This window comes from Lissotriton vulgaris, chromosome 8 (genome assembly GCF_964263255.1).
Source record: "Lissotriton vulgaris chromosome 8, aLisVul1.2, whole genome shotgun sequence".
Classification (NCBI taxonomy): Eukaryota; Metazoa; Chordata; class Amphibia; order Caudata; family Salamandridae; genus Lissotriton; species Lissotriton vulgaris.
Genome location: NC_141696.1, coordinates 1,532,094,961 through 1,532,118,396, shown reverse-complemented (window position 1 = coordinate 1,532,118,396; position 23,436 = coordinate 1,532,094,961). Strand labels below are relative to the sequence as shown.

The following is a 23,436-nucleotide window of genomic DNA, read 5'->3' as shown; positions in this document are numbered from 1 at the left end:
ACGCAGCTAGCTGCGAGAATTAGTGTGAATTGCAGGACACATTGATCATCGACACTTCGAACGCACCTTGCGGCCCCGGGTTCCTCCCGGGGCTACGCCTGTCTGAGGGTCGCTCGATCGTCAATCGCCCCGGGGCTTCCCCGGGACGCGGCTGGGGCTTCCACTTCCCCTTGAACACAGATGTCAGTAGTCAGATGACATTGCTTACCTACTCATGCCAAATATATCTAGGTAATATAGTGCTAGTCCATTCAGAGTTAAAAAAACAACTACCTAACCTGGATCCCAAAAATGCTATTTACCCATTGCACCAGTTAACTGGGGAATGATACAGGCCTCCTTAAAACATATCTCTACCATATGAGGTTAAAAATCCAGGTCCTGCATCTATTTTGTTAAATGGTTTAAATTAAAGTATGAAGACCCCAGCTATAAGCAGGCCGAAATAGCTCAGCTGGGAGAGCGTTAGACTGAAGATCTAAAGGTCCCTGGTTCAATCCTGGGTTTCGGCACAGTTGAGAGGTTCCTTGCTTCTAACAAAATAGGTCTTGGAATCAGCTGTAGTACTTTTTCTCTATTCATCAAATTTTTTCCAACTGATCTACAACACAATCAATTTAACATAGACTTTGCTTTATATCCTCCTTCTAAACTTGCTTCCACCTCTCTTACCTTCAGGTTTGACAATGAATATTTCCCATTTCATGCTTTTTTGTAAAGTAAACTCTCGTCTGCATTACCTTCCACTTCCCCTTGAACACAGATGTCAGTAGTCAGATGACATTGCTTACCTACTCATGCCAAATATATCTGGGTAATATAGTGCTAGTCCATTCAGAGTTAAAAAAACAACTACCTAACCTGGATCCCAAAAATGCTATTTACCCATTGCACCAGTTAATTGCGGAATGATACAGGACTCCTTAAAACATATCTCACCATATGAGGTTAAAAATCCAGGTCCTGCATCTATTTTGTTAAATGGTTTAAATTAAAGTATGAAGACCACAGCTATAAGCAGGCCAAAATAGCTAAGCTGGGAGAGCGTTAGACTGAAGATCTAAAGGTCCTTGGTTCAATCCCGGGTTTCGGCACAGTTGAGAGGTTCCTTGCTTCTAACAAAATAGGTCTTGGAATCAGCTGTAGTACTTTTTTCTCTATCAACATTTTTATCAACTGATCTACAAAATGATCAATTCAACATAGACTTTGCTTTCTGTCCTCCTTTTAAACTTTCTTCCACCTATCTTGCCTTCAGGTTTGACTATGAATGTTTTCCATTTTGTCCTTTTTTGTAAAGTAAACTTTTGTCTGCATCACATTCCACTTCCCCTTGAACACAGATGTCAGTAGTCAGATGACATTGCTTACCTACTCATGCCAAATATATCTGGGTAATATAGTGCTAGTCCATTCAGAGTTAAAAAAACAACTACCTAACCTGGATCCCAAAAATGCTATTTACCCATTGCACCAGTTAACTGGGGAATGATACAGGACTCCTTAAAACATATCTCTACCATATGAGGTTAAAAATCCAGGTCCTGCATCTATTTTGTTAAATGGTTCAAATTAAAGTATGAAGACCCCAGCTATCAGAAGGCCGAAATAGCTCAGTTGGCCGAGCGTTAGACTGAAGATCTAAAGGTCCCTGGTTCAATCCCGGGTTTCGGCACAGTTGAGAGGTTCCTTGCTTCTAACAAAATAGGTCTTGGGATCAGCTGTAGTTCTTTTTCTCTATTTATCAAATTTTTTCCAACTGATCTACAACACAATCAATTTAACATAGACTTTGCTTTATGTCCTCCTTCTAAACTTGCTTCCACCTCTCTTACCTTCAGGTTTGACAATGAATATTTCCCATTTCATGCTTTTTTGTAAAGTAAACTCTTGTCTGCATTACCTTCCACTTCCCCTTGAACACAGATGTCAGTAGTCAGATGACATTGCTTACCTACTCATGCCAAATATATCTGGGTAATATAGTGCTAGTCCATTCAGAGTTAAAAAAACAACTACCTAACCTGGATCCAAAAAATGCTATTTACCCATTGCACCAGTTAATTGCGGAATGATACAGGACTCCTTAAAACATATCTCTACCATATGAGGTTAAAAATCCAGGTCCTGCATCTATTTTGTTAAATGGTTTAAATTAAAGTATGAAGACCACAGCTATAAGCAGGCCGAAATAGCTCAGTTGGGAGAGCGTTAGACTGAAGATCTAAAGGTCCCTGGTTCAATCCCGGGTTTCGGCACAGTTGAGAGGTTCCTTGCTTCTAACAAAATAGGTCTTGGAATCAGCTGTAGTACTTTTTCTCTATTCATCAAATTTTTTCCAACTGATCTACAACACAATCAATTTAACATAGACTTTGCTTTATGTCCTCCTTCTAAACTTGCTTCCACCTCTCTTACCTTCAGGTTTGACAATGAATATTTCCCATTTCATGCTTTTTTGTAAAGTAAACTCTTGTCTGCATTACCTTCCACCTCCCCTTGAATACAGATGTCAGTAGTCAGATGACATTGCTTACCTACTCATGCCAAATATATCTGGGTAATATAGTGCTAGTCCATTCAGAGTTAAAAAAACAACTACCTAACCTGGATCCCAAAACTGCTATTTGCCCATTGCACCAGTTAATTGCGGAATGATACAGGACTCCTTAAAACATATCTCTACCATATGAGGTTAAAAATCCAGGTCCTGCATCTATTTTGTTAAATGGTTTAAATTAAAGTATGAAGACCACAGCTATAAGCAGGCCGCAATAGCTCAGTTGGGAGAGCGTTAGACTGAAGATCTAAAGGTCCCTGGTTCAATCCCGGGTTTCGGCACAGTTCAGAGGTTCCTTGCTTCTAACAAAATAGGTCTTGGAATCAGCTGTAGTACTTTTTTCTCTATCAACATTTTTATCAACTGATCTACAAAATGATCAATTCAACATAGACTTTGCTTTCTGTCCTCCTTTTAAACTTCCTTCCACCTATCTTGCCTTCAGGTTTGACAATGAATGTTTCCCATTTCGTCCTTTTTTGTAAAGTAAACTCTTGTCTGCATCACATTCCACTTTCCCTTGAACACAGATGTCAGTAGTCAGATGACATTGCTTACCTACTCATGCCAAATATATCTAGGTAATATAGTGCTAGTCCATTTCGAGTTAAAAAAACAACTACCTAACCTGGATCCTAAAAATGCTATTTACCCATTGCACCAGTTAACTGGGGAATGATACAGGACTCCTTAAAACATATCTCTACCATATGAGGTTAAAAATCCAGGTCCTGCATCTATTTTGTTAAATGGTTTAAATTAAAGTATGAAGACCACAGCTATAAGCAGGCCGAAATATCTCAGTTGGGAGAGCGTTAGACTGAAGCTCTAAAGGTCCCTGATTCAATCCCGGGTTTCGGCACAGTTGAGAGGTTCCTTGCTTCTAACAAAATAGGTCTTGGAATCAGCTGTAGTACTTTTTCTCTATTCATCAAATTTTTTCCAACTGATCTACAACACAATCAATTTAACATAGACTTTGATTTATGTCCTCCTTCTAAACTTGCTTCCACCTCTCTTACCTTCAGGTTTGACAATGAATATTTCCCATTTCATGCTTTTTTGTAAAGTAAACTCTTGTCTGCATTACCTTCCACTTCCCCTTGAACACAGATGTCAGTAGTCAGATGACATTGCTTACCTACTCATGCCAAATATATCTGGGTAATATAGTGCTAGTCCATTCAGAGTTAAAAAAACAACTACCTAACCTGGATCCAAAAAATGCTATTTACCCATTGTACCAGTTAATTGCGGAATGATACAGGACTCCTTAAAACATATCTCTACCATATGAGGTTAAAAATCCAGGTCCTGCATCTATTTTGTTAAATAGTTTAAATTAAAGTATGAAGACCACAGCTATAAGCAGGCCGCAATAGCTCAGTTGGGAGAGCGTTAGACTGAAGATCTAAAGGTCCCTGGTTCCATCCCGGGTTTCGGCACAGTTGAGAGGTTCCTTGCTTCTAACAAAATAGGTCTTGGAATCAGCTGTAGTACTTTTTTCTCTATCAACATTTTTATCAACTGATCTACAAAATGATCAATTCAACATAGACTTTGCTTTCTGTCCTCCTTTTAAACTTTCTTCCACCTATCTTGCCTTCAGGTTTGACAATGAATGTTTCCCATTTCGTCCTTTTTTGTAAAGTAAACTCTTGTCTGCATCACATTCCACTTCCCCTTGAACACAGATGTCAGTAGTCAGATGACATTGCTTACCTACTCATGCCAAATATATCTAGGTAATATAGTGCTAGTCCATTCAGAGTTAAAAAAACAACGACCTAACCTGGATCCCAAAAATGCTATTTACCCATTGCACCAGTTAACTGGGGAATGATACAGGCCTCCTTAAAACATATCTCTACCATATGAGGTTAAAAATCCAGGTCCTGCATCTATTTTGTTAAATGGTTTAAATTAAAGTATGAAGACCCCAGCTTTAAGAAGGCCGAAATAGCTCAGTTGGGAGAGCGTTAGACTGAAGATCTAAAGGTCCCTGGTTCAATCCTGAGTTTCGGCACAGTTGAGAGGTTCCTTGCTTCTAACAAAATAGGTCTTGGAATCAGCTGTAGTACTTTTTCTCTATTCATCAAATTTTTTCCAACTGATCTACAACACAATCAATTTAACATAGACTTTGCTTTATGTCCTCCTTCTAAACTTGCTTCCACCTCTCTTACCTTCAGGTTTGACAATGAATATTTCCCATTCATGCTTTTTTGTAAAGTAAACTCTTGTCTGCATTACCTTCCACCTCCCCTTGAATACAGATGTCAGTAGTCAGATGACATTGCTTACCTACTCATGCCAAATATATCTGGGTAATATAGTGCTAGTCCATTCAGAGTTAAAAAAACAACTACCTAACCTGGATCCCAAAACTGCTATTTGCCCATTGCACCAGTTAATTGCGGAATGATACAGGACTCCTTAAAACATATCTCTACCATATGAGGTTGAAAATCCAGGTCCTGCATCTATTTTGTTAAATGGTTTAAATTAAAGTATGAAGACCACAGCTATAAGCAGGCTGCAATAGCTCAGTTGGGAGAGCGTTAGACTGAAGATCTAAAGGTCCCTGGTTCAATCCCGGGTTTCGGCACAGTTCAGAGGTTCCTTGCTTCTAGCAAAATAGGTCTTGGAATCAGCTGTAGTACTTTTTTCTCTATCAACATTTTTATCAACTGATCTACAAAATGATCAATTCAACATAGACTTTGCTTTCTGTCCTCCTTTTAAACTTTCTTCCACCTATCTTGCCTTCAGGTTTGACAATGAATGTTTCCCATTTCATCCTTTTTTGTAAAGTAAACTCTTGTCTGCATCACATTCCACTTCCCCTTGAACACAGATGTCAGTAGTCAGATGACATTGCTTACCTACTCATGCCAAATATATCTAGGTAATATAGTGCTAGTCCATTTCGAGTTAAAAAAACAGCTACCTAACCTGGATCCCAAAAATGCTATTTACCCATTGCACCAGTTAACTGGGGAATGATACAGGACTCCTTAAAACATATCTCTACCATATGAGGTTAAAAATCCAGGTCCTGCATCTATTTTGTTAAATGGTTTAAATTAAAGTATGAAGACCACAGCTATAAGCAGGCCGAAATAGCTCAGTTGGGAGAGCGTTAGACTGAAGCTCTAAAGGTCCCTGATTCAATCCCGGGTTTCGGCACAGTTGAGAGGTTCCTTGCTTCTAACAAAATAGGTCTTGGAATCAGCTGTAGTACTTTTCCTCTATTCATCAAATTTTTTCCAACTGATCTACAACACAATCAATTTAACATAGACTTTGATTTATGTCCTCCTTCTAAACTTGCTTCCACCTCTCTTACCTTCAGGTTTGACAATGAATATTTCCCATTTCATGCTTTTTTGTAAAGTAAACTCTTGTCTGCATTACCTTCCACTTCCCCTTGAACACAGATGTCAGTAGTCAGATGACATTGCTTACCTACTCATGCCAAATATATCTGGGTAATATAGTGCTAGTCCATTCAGAGTTAAAAAAACAACTACCTAACCTGGATCCCAAAAATGCTATTTACCCATTGCACCAGTTAATTGCGGAATGATACAGGACTCCTTAAAACATATCTCACCATATGAGGTTAAAAATCCAGGTCCTGCATCTATTTTGTTAAATGGTTTAAATTAAAGTATGAAGACCACAGCTATAAGCAGGCCAAAATAGCTAAGCTGGGAGAGCGTTAGACTGAAGATCTAAAGGTCCCTAGTTCAATTCCGGGTTTCGGCACAGTTGAGAGGTTCCTTGCTTCTAACAAAATAGGTCTTGGAATCAGCTGTAGTACTTTTTTCTCTATCAACATTTTTATCAACTGATCTACAAAATGATCAATTCAACATAGACTTTGCTTTCTGTCCTCCTTTTAAACTTTCTTCCACCTATCTCGCCTTCAGGTTTGACTATGAATGTTTTCCATTTTGTCCTTTTTTGTAAAGTAAACTCTTGTCTGCATCACATTCCACTTCCCCTTGAACACAGATGTCAGTAGTCAGATGACATTGCTTACCTACTCATGCCAAATATATCTGGGTAATATAGTGCTAGTCCATTCAGAGTTAAAAAAACAACTACCTAACCTGGATCCCAAAAATGCTATTTACCCATTGCACCAGTTAACTGGGGAATGATACAGGACTCCTTAAAACATATCTCTACCATATGAGGTTAAAAATCCAGGTCCTGCATCTATTTTGTTAAATGGTTCAAATTAAAGTATGAAGACCCCAGCTATCAGAAGGCCGAAATAGCTCAGTTGGCCGAGCGTTAGACTGAAGATCTAAAGGTCCCTGGTTGAATCCCGGGTTTCGGCACAGTTGAGAGGTTCCTTGCTTCTAACAAAATAGGTCTTGGGATCAGCTGTAGTTCTTTTTCTCTATTCATCAAATTTTTTCCAACTGATCTACAACACAATCAATTTAACATAGTCTTTGCTTTATGTCCTCCTTCTAAACTTGCTTCCACCTCTCTTACCTTCAGGTTTGACAATGAATATTTCCCATTTCATGCTTTTTTGTAAAGTAAACTCTTGTCTGCATTACCTTCCACTTCCCCTTGAACACAGATGTCAGTAGTCAGATGACATTGCTTACCTACTCATGCCAAATATATCTGGGTAATATAGTGCTAGTCCATTCAGAGTTAAAAAAACAACTACCTAACCTGGATCCAAAAAATGCTATTTACCCATTGCACCAGTTAATTGCGGAATGATACAGGACTCCTTAAAACATATCTCTACCATATGAGGTTAAAAATCCAGGTCCTGCATCTATTTTGTTAAATGGTTTAAATTAAAGTATGAAGACCACAGGTATAAGCAGGCCGAAATAGCTCAGTTGGGAGAGCGTTAGACTGAAGATCTAAAGGTCCCTGGTTCAATCCCGGGTTTCGGCACAGTTGAGAGGTTCCTTGCTTCTAACAAAATAGGTCTTGGAATCAGCTGTAGTACTTTTTCTCTATTCATCAAATTTTTTCCAACTGATCTACAACACAATCAATTTAACATAGACTTTGCTTTATGTCCTCCTTCTAAACTTGCTTCCACCTCTCTTACCTTCAGGTTTGACAATGAATATTTCCCATTTCATGCTTTTTTGTAAAGTAAACTCTTGTCTGCATTACCTTCCACCTCCCCTTGAATACAGATGTCAGTAGTCAGATGACATTGCTTACCTACTCATGCCAAATATATCTGGATCCCAAAAATGCTATTTACCCATTGCACCAGTTAATTGCGGAATGATACAGGACTCCTTAAAACATATCTCACCATATGAGGTTAAAAATCCAGGTCCTGCATCTATTTTGTTAAATGGTTTAAATTAAAGTATGAAGACCACAGCTATAAGCAGGCCGAAATAGCTAAGCTGGGAGAGCGTTAGACTGAAGATCTAAAGGTCCCTGGTTCAATCCCGGGTTTCGGCACAGTTGAGAGGTTCCTTGCTTCTAACAAAATAGGTCTTGGAATCAGCTGTAGTACTTTTTTCTCTATCAACATTTTTATCAACTGATCTACAAAATGATCAATTCAACATAGACTTTGCTTTCTGTCCTCCTTTTAAACTTTCTTCCACCTATCTTGCCTTCAGGTTTGACAATGAATGTTTCCCATTTCGTCCTTTTTTGTAAAGTAAACTCTTGTCTGCATCACATTCCACTTCCCCTTGAACACAGATGTCAGTAGTCAGATGACATTGCTTACCTACTCATGCCAAATATATCTAGGTAATATAGTGCTAGTCCATTCAGAGTTAAAAAAACAACTACCTAACCTGGATCCCAAAAATGCTATTTACCCATTGCACCAGTTAACTGGGGAATGATACAGGCCTCCTTAAAACATATCTCTACCATATGAGGTTAAAAATCCAGGTCCTGCATCTATTTTGTTAAATGGTTTAAATTAAAGTATGAAGACCCCAGCTATAAGCAGGCCGTAATAGCTCAGCTGGGAGAGCGTTAGTCTGAAGATCTAAAGGTCCCTGGTTCAATCCTGGGTTTCGGCACAGTTGAGAGGTTCCTTGCTTCTAACAAAATAGGTCTTGGAATCAGCTGTAGTACTTTTTCTCTATTCATCAAATTTTTTCCAACTGATCTACAACACAATCAATTTAACATAGACTTTGCTTTATGTCCTCCTTCTAAACTTGCTTCCACCTCTCTTACCTTCAGGTTTGACAATGAATATTTCCCATTTCATGCTTTTTTGTAAAGTAAACTCTTGTCTGCATTACCTTCCACTTCCCCTTGAACACAGATGTCAGTAGTCAGATGACATTGCTTACCTACTCATGCCAAATATATCTGGGTAATATAGTGCTAGTCCATTCAGAGTTAAAAAAACAACTACCTAACCTGGATCCCAAAAATGCTATTTACCCATTGCACCAGTTAATTGCGGAATGATACAGGACTCCTTAAAACATATCTCACCATATGAGGTTAAAAATCCAGGTCCTGCATCTATTTTGTTAAATGGTTTAAATTAAAGTATGAAGACCACAGCTATAAGCAGGCCAAAATAGCTAAGCTGGGAGATTGTTAGACTGAAGATCTAAAGGTCCCTGGTTCAATCCCGGGTTTCGGCACAGTTGAGAGGTTCCTTGCTTCTAACAAAATAGGTCTTGGAATCAGCTGTAGTACTTTTTTCTCTATGAACATTTTTATCAACTGATCTACAAAATGATCAATTCAACATAGACTTTGCTTTCTGTCCTCCTTTTAAACTTTCTTCCACCTATCTTGCCTTCAGGTTTGACTATGAATGTTTTCCATTTTGTCCTTTTTTGTAAAGTAAACTCTTGTCTGCATCACATTCCACTTCCCCTTGAACACAGATGTCAGTAGTCAGATGACATTGCTTACCTACTCATGCCAAATATATCTGGGTAATATAGTGCTAGTCCATTCAGAGTTAAAAAAACAACTACCTAACCTGGATCCCAAAAATGCTATTTACCCATTGCACCAGTTAACTGGGGAATGATACAGGACTCCTTAAAACATATCTCTACCATATGAGGTTAAAAATCCAGGTCCTGCATCTATTTTGTTAAATGGTTCAAATTAAAGTATGAAGACCCCAGCTATCAGAAGGCCGAAATAGCTCAGTTGGCCGAGCGTTAGACTGAAGATCTAAAGGTCCCTGGTTCAATCCCGGGTTTCGGCACAGTTGAGAGGTTCCTTGCTTCTAACAAAATAGGTCTTGGGATCAGCTGTAGTTCTTTTTCTCTATTCATCAAATTTTTTCCAACTGATCTACAACACAATCAATTTAACATAGACTTTGCTTTATGTCCTCCTTCTAAACTTGCTTCCACCTCTCTTACCTTCAGGTTTGACAATGAATATTTCCCATTTCATGCTTTTTTGTAAAGTAAACTCTTGTCTGCATTACCTTCCACTTCCCCTTGAACACAGATGTCAGTAGTCAGATGACATTGCTTACCTACTCATGCCAAATATATCTGGGTAATATAGTGCTAGTCCATTCAGAGTTAAAAAAACAACTACCTAACCTGGATCCAAAAAATGCTATTTACCCATTGCACCAGTTAATTGCGGAATGATACAGGACTCCTTAAAACATATCTCTACCATATGAGGTTAAAAATCCAGGTCCTGCATCTATTTTGTTAAATGGTTTAAATTAAAGTATGAAGACCACAGCTATAAGCAGGCCGAAATAGCTCAGTTGGGAGAGTGTTAGACTGAAGATCTAAAGGTCCCTGGTTCAATCCCGGGTTTCGGCACAGTTGAGAGGTTCCTTGCTTCTAACAAAATAGGTCTTGGAATCAGCTGTAGTACTTTTTTCTCTATCAACATTTTTATCAACTGATCTACAAAATGATCAATTCAACATAGACTTTGCTTTCTGTCCTCCTTTTAAACTTCCTTCCACCTATCTTGCCTTCAGGTTTGACAATGAATGTTTCCCATTTCGTCCTTTTTTGTAAAGTAAACTCTTGTCTGCATCACATTCCACTTCCCCTTGAACACAGATGTCAGTAGTCAGATGACATTGCTTACCTACTCATGCCAAATATATCTAGGTAATATAGTGCTAGTCCATTTCGAGTTAAAAAAACAACTACCTAACATGGATCCCAAAAATGCTATTTACCCATTGCACCAGTTAACTGGGGAATGATACAGGACTCCTTAAAACATATCTCTACCATATGAGGTTAAAAATCCAGGTCCTGCATCTATTTTGTTAAATGGTTCAAATTAAAGTATGAAGACCCCAGCTATCAGAAGGCCGAAATAGCTCAGTTGGGAGAACGTTAGACTGAAGATCTAAAAGTCCCTGGTTCAATCCCGGGTTTCGGCACAGTTGAGAGGTTCCTTGCTTCTAACAAAATAGGTCTTGGAATCAGCTGTAGTACTTTTTTCTCTATCAACATTTTTATCAACTGATCTACAAAATGATCAATTCAACATAGACTTTGCTTTCTGTCCTCCTTTTAAACTTTCTTCCACCTATCTTGCCTTCAGGTTTGACAATGAATGTTTCCCATTTCGTCCTTTTTTGTAAAGTAAACTCTTGTCTGCATCACATTCCACTTCCCCTTGAACACAGATGTCAGTAGTCAGATGACATTGCTTACCTACTCATGCCAAATATATCTAGGTAATATAGTGCTAGTCCATTTCGAGTTAAAAAAACAACTACCTAACATGGATCCCAAAAATGCTATTTACCCATTGCACCAGTTAACTGGGGAATGATACAGGACTCCTTAAAACATATCTCTACCATATGAGGTTAAAAATCCAGGTCCTGCATCTATTTTGTTAAATGGTTCAAATTAAAGTATGAAGACCCCAGCTATCAGAAGGCCGCAATAGCTCAGTTGGGAGAGCGTTAGACTGAAGATCTAAAGGTCCCTGGTTCAATCCCGGGTTTCGGCACAGTTCAGAGGTTCCTTGCTTCTAACAAAATAGGTCTTGGAATCAGCTGTAGTACTTTTTTCTCTATCAACATTTTTATCAACTGATCTACAAAATGATCAATTCAACATAGACTTTGCTTTCTGTCCTCCTTTTAAACTTCCTTCCACCTATCTTGCCTTCAGGTTTGACAATGAATGTTTCCCATTTCGTCCTTTTTTGTAAAGTAAACTCTTGTCTGCATCACATTCCACTTCCCCTTGAACACAGATGTCAGTAGTCAGATGACATTGCTTACCTACTCATGCCAAATATATCTAGGTAATATAGTGCTAGTCCATTTCGAGTTAAAAAAACAACTACCTAACATGGATCCCAAAAATGCTATTTACCCATTGCACCAGTTAACTGGGGAATGATACAGGACTCCTTAAAACATATCTCTACCATATGAGGTTAAAAATCCAGGTCCTGCATCTATTTTGTTAAATGGTTCAAATTAAAGTATGAAGACCCCAGCTATCAGAAGGCCGCAATAGCTCAGTTGGGAGAGCGTTAGACTGAAGATCTAAAGGTCCCTGGTTCAATCCCGGGTTTCGGCACAGTTCAGAGGTTCCTTGCTTCTAACAAAATAGGTCTTGGAATCAGCTGTAGTACTTTTTTCTCTATCAACATTTTTATCAACTGATCTACAAAATGATCAATTCAACATAGACTTTGCTTTCTGTCCTCCTTTTAAACTTCCTTCCACCTATCTTGCCTTCAGGTTTGACAATGAATGTTTCCCATTTCGTCCTTTTTTGTAAAGTAAACTCTTGTCTGCATCACATTCCACTTCCCCTTGAACACAGATGTCAGTAGTCAGATGACATTGCTTACCTACTCATGCCAAATATATCTAGGTAATATAGTGCTAGTCCATTTCGAGTTAAAAAAACAACTACCTAACCTGGATCCCAAAAATGCTATTTACCCATTGCACCAGTTAACTGGGGAATGATACAGGACTCCTTAAAACATATCTCTACCATATGAGGTTAAAAATCCAGGTCCTGCATCTATTTTGTTAAATGGTTTAAATTAAAGTATGAAGACCACAGCTATAAGCAGGCCGAAATATCTCAGTTGGGAGAGCGTTAGACTGAAGCTCTACAGGTCCCTGATTCAATCCCGGGTTTCGGCACAGTTGAGAGGTTCCTTGCTTCTAACAAAATAGGTCTTGGAATCAGCTGTAGTACTTTTTCTCTATTCATCAAATTTTTTCCAACTGATCTACAACACAATCAATTTAACATAGACTTTGATTTATGTCCTCCTTCTAAACTTGCTTCCACCTCTCTTACCTTCAGGTTTGACAATGAATATTTCCCATTTCATGCTTTTTTGTAAAGTAAACTCTTGTCTGCATTACCTTCCACTTCCCCTTGAACACAGATGTCAGTAGTCAGATGACATTGCTTACCTACTCATGCCAAATATATCTGGGTAATATAGTGCTAGTCCATTCAGAGTTAAAAAAACAACTACCTAACCTGGATCCCAAAAATGCTATTTACCCATTGCACCAGTTAATTGCGGAATGACACAGGACTCCTTAAAACATATCTCACCATATGAGGTTAAAAATCCAGGTCCTGCATCTATTTTGTTAAATGGTTTAAATTAAAGTATGAAGACCACAGCTATAAGCAGGCCAAAATAGCTAAGCTGGGAGAGCGTTAGACTGAAGATCTAAAGGTCCCTGGTTCAATCCTGGGTTTCGGCACTGTTGAGAGGCTCCTTGCTTCTAACAAAATAGGTCTTGGAATCAGCTGTAGTACTTTTTTCTCTATCAACATTTTTATCAACTGATCTACAAAATGATCAATTCAACATAGACTTTGCTTTCTGTCCTCCTTTTAAACTTTCTTCCACCTATCTTGCCTTCAGGTTTGACTATGAATGTTTTCCATTTTGTCCTTTTTTGTAAAGTAAACTCTTGTCTGCATCACATTCCACTTCCCCTTGAACACAGATGTCAGTAGTCAGATGACATTGCTTACCTACTCATGCCAAATATATCTGGGTAATATAGTGCTAGTCCATTCAGAGTTAAAAAAACAACTACCTAACCTGGATCCCAAAAATGCTATTTACCCATTGCACCAGTTAACTGGGGAATGATACAGGACTCCTTAAAACATATCTCTACCATATGAGGTTAAAAATCCAGGTCCTGCATCTATTTTGTTAAATGGTTCAAATTAAAGTATGAAGACCCCAGCTATCAGAAGGCAGAAATAGCTCAGTTGGCCGAGCGTTAGACTGAAGATCTAAAGGTCCCTGGTTCAATCCCGGGTTTCGGCACAGTTGAGAGGTTCCTTTCTTCTAACAAAATAGGTCTTGGGATCAGCTGTAGTTCTTTTTCTCTATTCATCAAATTTTTTCCAACTGATCTACAACACAATCAATTTAACATAGACTTTGCTTTATGTCCTCCTTCTAAACTTGCTTCCACCTCTCTTACCTTCAGGTTTGACAATGAATATTTCCCATTTCATGCTTTTTTGTAAAGTAAACTCTTGTCTGCATTACCTTCCACTTCCCCTTGAACACAGATGTCAGTAGTCAGATGACATTGCTTACCTACTCATGCCAAATATATCTGGGTAATATAGTGCTAGTCCATTCAGAGTTAAAAAAAACAACTACCTAACCTGGATCCAAAAAATGCTATTTACCCATTGCACCAGTTAATTGCGGAATGATACAGGACTCCTTAAAACATATCTCTACCATATGAGGTTAAAAATCCAGGTCCTGCATCTATTTTGTTAAATGGTTTAAATTAAAGTATGAAGACCACAGATATAAGCAGGCTGAAATAGCTCAGTTGGGAGAGCGTTAGACTGAAGATCTAAAGGTCCCTGGTTCAATCCCGGGTTTCGGCACAGTTGAGAGGTTCCTTGCTTCTAACAAAATAGGTCTTGGAATCAGCTGTAGTACTTTTTCTCTATTCATCAAATTTTTTCCAACTGATCTACAACACAATCAATTTAACATAGACTTTGCTTTATGTCCTCCTTCTAAACGTGCTTCCACCTCTCTTACCTTCAGGTTTGACAATGAATATTTCCCATTTCATGCTTTTTTGTAAAGTAAACTCTTGTCTGCATTACCTTCCACCTCCCCTTGAATACAGATGTCAGTAGTCAGATGACATTGCTTACCTACTCATGCCAAATATATCTGGATCCCAAAAATGCTATTTACCCATTGCACCAGTTAATTGCGGAATGATACAGGACTCCTTAAAACATATCTCACCATATGAGGTTAAAAATCCAGGTCCTGCATCTATTTTGTTAAATGGTTTAAATTAAAGTATGAAGACCACAGCTATAAGCAGGCCAAAATAGCTAAGCTGGGAGAGCGTTAGACTGAAGATCTAAAGGTCCCTGGTTCAATCCCGGGTTTCGGCACAGTTGAGAGGTTCCTTGCTTCTAACAAAATAGGTCTTGGAATCAGCTGTAGTACTTTTTTCTCTATCAACATTTTTATCAACTGATCTACAAAATGATCAATTCAACATAGACTTTGCTTTCTGTCCTCCTTTTAAACTTTCTTCCACCTATCTTGCCTTCAGGTTTGACTATGAATGTTTTCCATTTTGTCCTTTTTTGTAAAGTAAACTCTTGTCTGCATCACATTCCACTTCCCCTTGAACACAGATGTCAGTAGTCAGATGACATTGCTTACCTACTCATGCCAAATATATCTGGGTAATATAGTGCTAGTCCATTCAGAGTTAAAAAACAACTACCTAACCTGGATCCCAAAAATGCTATTTACCCATTGCACCAGTTAACTGGGGAATGATACAGGACTCCTTAAAACATATCTCTACCATATGAGGTTAAAAATCCAGGTCCTGCATCTATTTTGTTAAATGGTTTAAATTAAAGTATGAAGACCACAGCTATAAGCAGGCCGAAATATCTCAGTTGGGAGAGCGTTAGACTGAAGCTCTACAGGTCCCTGATTCAATCCCGGGTTTCGGCACAGTTGAGAGGTTCCTTGCTTCTAACAAAATAGGTCTTGGAATCAGCTGTAGTACTTTTTCTCTATTCATCAAATTTTTTCCAACTGATCTACAACACAATCAATTTAACATAGACTTTGATTTATGTCCTCCTTCTAAACTTGCTTCCACCTCTCTTACCTTCAGGTTTGACAATGAATATTTCCCATTTCATGCTTTTTTGTAAAGTAAACTCTTGTCTGCATTACCTTCCACTTCCCCTTGAACACAGATGTCAGTAGTCAGATGACATTGCTTACCTACTCATGCCAAATATATCTGGGTAATATAGTGCTAGTCCATTCAGAGTTAAAAAAACAACTACCTAACCTGGATCCCAAAAATGCTATTTACCCATTGCACCAGTTAATTGCGGAATGACACAGGACTCCTTAAAACATATCTCACCATATGAGGTTAAAAATCCAGGTCCTGCATCTATTTTGTTAAATGGTTTAAATTAAAGTATGAAGACCACAGCTATAAGCAGGCCAAAATAGCTAAGCTGGGAGAGCGTTAGAATGAAGATCTAAAGGTCCCTGGTTCAATCCTGGGTTTCGGCACTGTTGAGAGGCTCCTTGCTTCTAACAAAATAGGTCTTGGAATCAGCTGTAGTACTTTTTTCTCTATCAACATTTTTATCAACTGATCTACAAAATGATCAATTCAACATAGACTTTGCTTTCTGTCCTCCTTTTAAACTTTCTTCCACCTATCTTGCCTTCAGGTTTGACTATGAATGTTTTCCATTTCGTCCTTTTTTGTAAAGTAAACTCTTGTCTGCATCACATTCCACTTCCCCTTGAACACAGATGTCAGTAGTCAGATGACATTGCTTACCTACTCATGCCAAATATATCTGGGTAATATAGTGCTAGTCCATTCAGAGTTAAAAAAACAACTACCTAACCTGGATCCCAAAAATGCTATTTACCCATTGCACCAGTTAACTGGGGAATGATACAGGACTCCTTAAAACATATCTCTACCATATGAGGTTAAAGATCCAGGTCCTGCATCTATTTAGTTAAATGGCTCAAATTAAAGTATGAAGACCCCAGCTATCAGAAGGCCGAAATAGCTCAGTTGGGAGAGCGTTAGACTGAAGATCTAAAGGTCCCTGGTTCAATCCCGGGTTTCGGCACAGTTGAGAGGTTCCTTGCTTCTAACAAAATAGGTCTTGGAATCAGCTGTAGTACTTTTTTCTCTATCAACATTTTTATCAACTGATCTACAAAATGATCAATTCAACATAGACTTTGCTTTCTGTCCTCCTTTTAAACTTTCTTCCACCTATCTTGCCTTCAGGTTTGACTATGAATGTTTCCCATTTCGTCCTTTTTTGTAAAGTAAACTCTTGTCTGCATCACATTCCACTTCCCCTTGAACACAGATGTCAGTAGTCAGATGACATTGCTTACCTACTCATGCCAAATATATCTAGGTAATATAGTGCTAGTCCATTTCGAGTTAAAAAAACAACTACCTAACCTGGATCCCAAAAATGCTATTTACCCATTGCACCAGTTAACTGGGGAATGATACAGGACTCCTTAAAACATATCTCTACCATATGAGGTTAAAAATCCAGGTCCTGCATCTATTTTGTTAAATGGTTTAAATTAAAGTATGAAGACCACAGCTATAAGGAGGCCGAAATAGCTCAGTTGGGAGAGCGTTAGACTGAAGCTCTAGAGGTCCCTGATTCAATCCCGGGTTTCGGCACAGTTGAGAGGTTCCTTGCTTCTAACAAAATAGGTCTTGGAATCAGCTGTAGTACTTTTTCTCTATTCATCAAATTTTTTCCAACTGATCTACAACACAATCAATTTAACATAGACTTTGATTTATGTCCTCCTTCTAAACTTGCTTCCACCTCTCTTACCTTCAGGTTTGACAATGAATATTTCCCATTTCATGCTTTTTTGTAAAGTAAACTCTTGTCTGCATTACCTTCCACTTCCCCTTGAACACAGATGTCAGTAGTCAGATTACATTGCTTACCTACTCATGCCAAATATATCTGGGTAATATAGTGCTAGTCAATTCAGAGTTAAAAAAACAACTACCTAACCTGGATCCCAAAAATGCTATTTACCCATTGCACCAGTTAATTGCGGAATGATACAGGACTCCTTAAAACATATCTCACCATATGAGGTTAAAAATCCAGGTCCTGCATCTATTTTGTTAAATGGTTTAAAGTAAAGTATGAAGACCACAGCTATAAGCAGGCCAAAATAGCTAAGCTGGGAGAGCGTTAGACTGAAGATCTAAAGGTCCCTGGTTCACTCCCGGGTTTCGGCACAGTTGAGAGGTTCCTTGCTTCTAACAAAATAGGTCTTGGAATCAGCTGTAGTACTTTTTTCTCTATCAACATTTTTATCAACTGATCTACAAAATGATCAATTCAACATAGACTTTGCTTTCTGTCCTCCTTTTAAACTTTCTTCCACCTATCTTGCCTTCAGGTTTGACTATGAATGTTTTCCATTTTGTCCTTTTTTGTAAAGTAAACTCTTGTCTGCATCACATTCCACTTCCCCTTGAACACAGATGTCAGTAGTCAGATGACATTGCTTACCTACTCATGCCAAATATATCTGGTAATATAGTGCTAGTCCATTCAGAGTTAAAAAAACAACTACCTAACCAGGATCCCAAAAATGCTATTTACCCATTGCACCAGTTAACTGGGGAATGATACAGGACTCCTTAAAACATATCTCTACCATATGAGGTTAAAAATCCAGGTCCTGCATCTATTTTGTTAAATGGTTCAAATTAAAGTATGAAGACCCCAGCTATCAGAAGGCCGAAATAGCTCAGTTGGCCGAGCGTTAGATTGAAGATCTAAAGGTCCCTGGTTCAATCCCGGGTTTCGGCACAGTTGAGAGGTTCCTTGCTTCTAACAAAATAGATCCTGGGATCAGCTGTAGTTTTTTTTCTCTATTCATCAAATTTTTTCCAACTGATCTACAACACAATCAATTTAACATAGACTTTGCTTTATGTCCTCCTAAACTTGCTTCCACCTCTCTTACCTTCAGGTTTGACAATGAATATTTCCCATTTCATGCTTTTTTGTAAAGTAAACTCTTGTCTGCATTACCTTCCACTTCCCCTTGAACACAGATGTCAGTAGTCAGATGACATTGCTTACCTACTCATGCCAAATATATCTGGTTAATATAGTGCTAGTCCATTCAGAGTTAAAAAAACAACTACCTAACCTGGATCCAAAAAATGCTATTTACCCATTGCACCAGTTAATTGCGGAATGATACAGGACTCCTTAAAACATATCTCTACCATATGAGGTTAAAAATCCAGGTCCTGCATCTATTTTGTTAAATGGTTTAAATTAAAGTATGAAGACCACAGCTATAAGCAGGCCGAAATAGCTCAGTTGGGAGAGCGTTAGACTGAAGATCTAAAGGTCCCTGGTTCAATCCCGGGTTTCGGCACAGTTGAGAGGTTCCTTGCTTCTAACAAAATAGGTCTTGGAATCAGCTGTAGTACTTTTTCTCTATTCATCAAATTTTTTCCAACTGATCTACAACACAATCAATTTAACATAGACTTTGCTTTATGTCCTCCTTCTAAACTTGCTTCCACCTCTCTTACCTTCAGGTTTGACAATGAATATTTCCCATTTCATGCTTTTTTGTAAAGTAAACTCTTGTCTGCATTACCTTCCACCTCCCCTTGAATACAGATGTCAGTAGTCAGATGACATTGCTTACCTACTCATGCCAAATATATCTGGATCCCAAAAATGCTATTTACCCATTGCACCAGTTATTTGCGGAATGATACAGGACTCCTTAAAACATATCTCACCATATGAGGTTAAAAATCCAGGTCCTGCATCTATTTTGTTAAATGGTTTAAATTAAAGTATGAAGACCACAGCTATAAGCAGGCAGAAATAGCTAAGTTGGGAGAGCGTTAGACTGAAGATCTAAAAATCCCGGGTTTCGGCACAGTTGAGAGGTTCCTTGCTTCTAACAAAATAGGTCTTGGAATCAGCTGTAGTACTTTTTTCTCTATCAACATTTTTATCAACTGATCTACAAAATGATCAATTCAACATAGACTTTGCTTTCTGTCCTCCTTTTAAACTTTCTTCCACCTATCTTGCCTTCAGGTTTGACTATGAATGTTTTCCATTTCGTCCTTTTTTGTAAAGTAAACTCTTGTCTGCATCACATTCCACTTCCCCTTGAACACAGATGTCAGTAGTCAGATGACATTGCTTACCTACTCATGCCAAATATATCTGGGTAATATAGTGCTAGTCCATTCAGAGTTAAAAAAACAACTACCTAACCTGGATCCCAAAAATGCTATTTACCCATTGCACCAGTTAACTGGGGAATGATACAGGACTCCTTAAAACATATCTCTACCATATGAGGTTAAAAATCCAGGTCCTGCATCTATTTTGTTAAATGGTTTAAATTAAAGTATGAAGACCACAGCTATAAGCAGGCTGAAATAGCTCAGTTGGGCGAGCGTTAGACTGAAGATCTAAAGGTCCCTGGTTCAATCCCGGATTTCGGCACAGTTGAGAGGTTCCTTGCTTCTAACAAAATAGGTCTTGGGATCAGCTGTAGTTCTTTTTCTCTATTCATCAAATTTTTTCCAACTGATCTACAATACAATCAATTTAACATAGACTTTGCTTTATGTCCTCCTTCTAAACTTGCTTCCACCTCTCTTACCTTCAGGTTTGACAATGAATATTTCCCATTTCATGCTTTTTTGTAAAGTAAACTCTTGTCTGCATTACCTTCCACTTCCCCTTGAACACAGATGTCAGTAGTCAGATGACATTGCTTACCTACTCATGCCAAATATATCTGGGTAATATAGTGCTAGTCCATTCAGAGTTAAAAAAACAACTACCTAAACTGGATCCAAAAAATGCTATTTACCCATTGCACCAGTTAATTGCGGAATGATACAGGACTCCTTAAAACATATCTCACCATATGAGGTTAAAAATCCAGGTCCTGCATCTATTTTGTTAAATGGTTTAAATTAAAGTATGAAGACCACAGCTATAAGCAGGCCGAAATAGCTCAGTTGGGAGAGCGTTAGACTGAAGCTCTAAAGGTCCCTGATTCAATCCCGGGTTTCGGCACAGTTGAGAGGTTCCTTGCTTCTAACAAAATAGGTCTTGGAATCAGCTGTAGTACTTTTTCTCTATTCATCAATTTTTTTCCAACTGATCTACAACACAATCAATTTAACATAGACTTTGATTTATGTCCTCCTTCTAAACTTGCTTCCACCTCTCTTACCTTCAGGTTTGACAATGAATATTTCCCATTTCATGCTTTTTTGTAAAGTAAACTCTTGTCTGCATTACCTTCCACTTCCCCTTGAACACAGATGTCAGTAGTCAGATGACATTGCTTACCTACTCATGCCAAATATATCTGGGTAATATAGTGCTAGTCCATTCAGAGTTAAAAAAACAACTACCTAACCTGGATCCCAAAAATGCTATTTACCCATTGCACCAGTTAATTGCGGAATGATACAGGACTCCTTAAAACATATCTCACCATATGAGGTTAAAAATCCAGGTCCTGCATCTATTTTGTTAAATGGTTTAAATTAAAGTATGAAGACCACAGCTATAAGCAGGCCAAAATAGCTAAGCTGGGAGAGCGTTAGACTGAAGATCTAAAGGTCCCTGGTTCAATCCCGGGTTTCGGCACAGTTGAGAGGTTCCTTGCTTCTAACAAAATAGGTCTTGGAATCAGCTGTAGTACTTTTTTCTCTATCAACATTTTTATCAACTGATCTACAAAATGATCAATTCAACATAGACTTTGCTTTCTGTCCTCCTTTTAAACTTTCTTCCACCTATCTTGCCTTCAGGTTTGACTATGAATGTTTTCCATTTTGTCCTTTTTTGTAAAGTAAACTCTTGTCTGCATCACATTCCACTTCCCCTTGAACACAGATGTCAGTAGTCAGATGACATTGCTTACCTACTCATGCCAAATATATCTGGGTAATATAGTGCTAGTCCATTCAGAGTTAAAAAAACAACTACCTAACCTGGATCCCAAAAATGCTATTTACCCATTGCACCAGTTAACTGGGAATGATACAGGACTCCTTAAAACATATCTCTACCATATGAGGTTAAAAATCCAGGTCCTGCATCTATTTTGTTAAATGGTTCAAATTAAAGTATGAAGACCCCAGCTATCAGAAGGCCGAAATAGCTCAGTTGGCCGAGCGTTAGACTGAAGATCTAAAGGTCCCTGGTTGAATCCCGGGTTTCGGCACAGTTGAGAGGTTCCTTGCTTCTAACAAAATAGGTCTTGGGATCAGCTGTAGTTCTTTTTCTCTATTCATCAAATTTTTTCCAACTGATCTACAACACAATCAATTTAACATAGACTTTGCTTTATGTCCTCCTTCTAAACTTGCTTCCACCTCTCTTACCTTCAGGTTTGACAATGAATATTTCCCATTTCATGCTTTTTTGTAAAGTAAACTCTTGTCTGCATTACCTTCCACTTCCCCTTGAACACAGATGTCAGTAGTCAGATGACATTGCTTACCTACTCATGCCAAATATATCTGGGTAATATAGTGCTAGTCCATTCAGAGTTAAAAAACAACTACCTAACCTGGATCCAAAAAATGCTATTTACCCATTGCACCAGTTAATTGCGGAATGATACAGGACTCCTTAAAACATATCTCTACCATATGAGGTTAAAAATCCAGGTCCTGCATCTATTTTGTTAAATGGTTTAAATTAAAGCATGAAGACCACAGGTATAAGCAGGCCGAAATAGCTCAGTTGGGAGAGCGTTAGACTGAAGATCTAAAGGTCCCTGGTTCAATCCCGGGTTTCGGCACAGTTGAGAGGTTCCTTGCTTCTAACAAAATAGGTCTTGGAATCAGCTGTAGTACTTTTTCTCTATTCATCAAATTTTTTCCAACTGATCTACAACACAATCAATTTAACATAGACTTTGCTTTATGTCCTCCTTCTAAACTTGCTTCCACCTCTCTTACCTTCAGGTTTGACAATGAATATTTCCCATTTCATGCTTTTTTGTAAAGTAAACTCTTGTCTGCATTACCTTCCACCTCCCCTTGAATACAGATGTCAGTAGTCAGATGACATTGCTTACCTACTCATGCCAAATATATCTGGATCCCAAAAATGCTATTTACCCATTGCACCAGTTAATTGCGGAATGATACAGGACTCCTTAAAACATATCTCACCATATGAGGTTAAAAATCCAGGTCCTGCATCTATTTTGTTAAATGGTTTAAATTAAAGTATGAAGACCACAGCTATAAGCAGGCCGAAATAGCTAAGTTGGGAGAGCGTTAGACTGAAGATCTAAAGGTCCCTGGTTCAATCCCGGGTTTCGGCACAGTTGCGAGGTTCCTTGCTTCTAACAAAATAGATCTTGGAATCAGCTGTAGTACTTTTTTCTCAATCAACATTTTTATCAACTGATCTACAAAATGATCAATTCAACATAGACTTTGCTTTCTGTCCTCCTTTGAAACTTTCTTCCACCTATCTTGCCTTCAGGTTTGACTATGAATGTTTTCCATTTCGTCCTTTTTTGTAAAGTAAACTCTTGTCTGCATCACATTCCACTTCCCCTTGAACACAGATGTCAGTAGTCAGATGACATTGCTTACCTACTCATGCCAAATATATCTGGGTAATATAGCGCTAGTCCATTCAGAGTTAAAAAAACAACTACCTAACATGGATCCCAAAAATGCTATTTACCCATTGCACCAGTTAACTGGGGAATGATACTGTAGTATGCTAGTATTTAGTATGTTGTACCTTTCATAGTTATCTCCCTTGCTGCTC

The 23,436-nt window shown here is 38.4% G+C and overlaps 7 non-coding genes across 7 annotated transcripts in view; all 7 read left to right on the top strand.

Moving 5' to 3' along the window:
• LOC147700134 (5.8S ribosomal RNA) overlaps window positions 1–112 on the top strand; it is a 154-nt gene extending 42 nt beyond the window's left edge. The window contains exon 1 of the ribosomal RNA XR_015299610.1: window positions 1–112. This exon is cut by the window's left edge and continues 42 nt beyond it. This is a non-coding gene — a ribosomal RNA (5.8S ribosomal RNA).
• A 2,073-nt stretch (window positions 113–2,185) lies between these two features.
• TRNAF-GAA (transfer RNA phenylalanine (anticodon GAA)) lies at window positions 2,186–2,258 on the top strand. The gene has a single exon. It is a non-coding gene; the product is annotated as a tRNA-Phe (tRNA).
• Window positions 2,259–7,422: 5,164 nt separating this feature from the next.
• On the top strand, window positions 7,423–7,495 carry TRNAF-GAA (transfer RNA phenylalanine (anticodon GAA)). The gene has a single exon. It is a non-coding gene; the product is annotated as a tRNA-Phe (tRNA).
• Window positions 7,496–10,280: 2,785 nt separating this feature from the next.
• Window positions 10,281–10,353, top strand: TRNAF-GAA (transfer RNA phenylalanine (anticodon GAA)). The gene has a single exon. It is a non-coding gene; the product is annotated as a tRNA-Phe (tRNA).
• Window positions 10,354–16,625: 6,272 nt separating this feature from the next.
• On the top strand, window positions 16,626–16,698 carry TRNAF-GAA (transfer RNA phenylalanine (anticodon GAA)). The gene has a single exon. It is a non-coding gene; the product is annotated as a tRNA-Phe (tRNA).
• Window positions 16,699–18,948: 2,250 nt separating this feature from the next.
• On the top strand, window positions 18,949–19,021 carry TRNAF-GAA (transfer RNA phenylalanine (anticodon GAA)). Its single transcript has one exon. It is a non-coding gene; the product is annotated as a tRNA-Phe (tRNA).
• Window positions 19,022–22,374: 3,353 nt separating this feature from the next.
• Window positions 22,375–22,447, top strand: TRNAF-GAA (transfer RNA phenylalanine (anticodon GAA)). Its single transcript has one exon. It is a non-coding gene; the product is annotated as a tRNA-Phe (tRNA).
• Window positions 22,448–23,436: the final 989 nt, after the last annotated feature.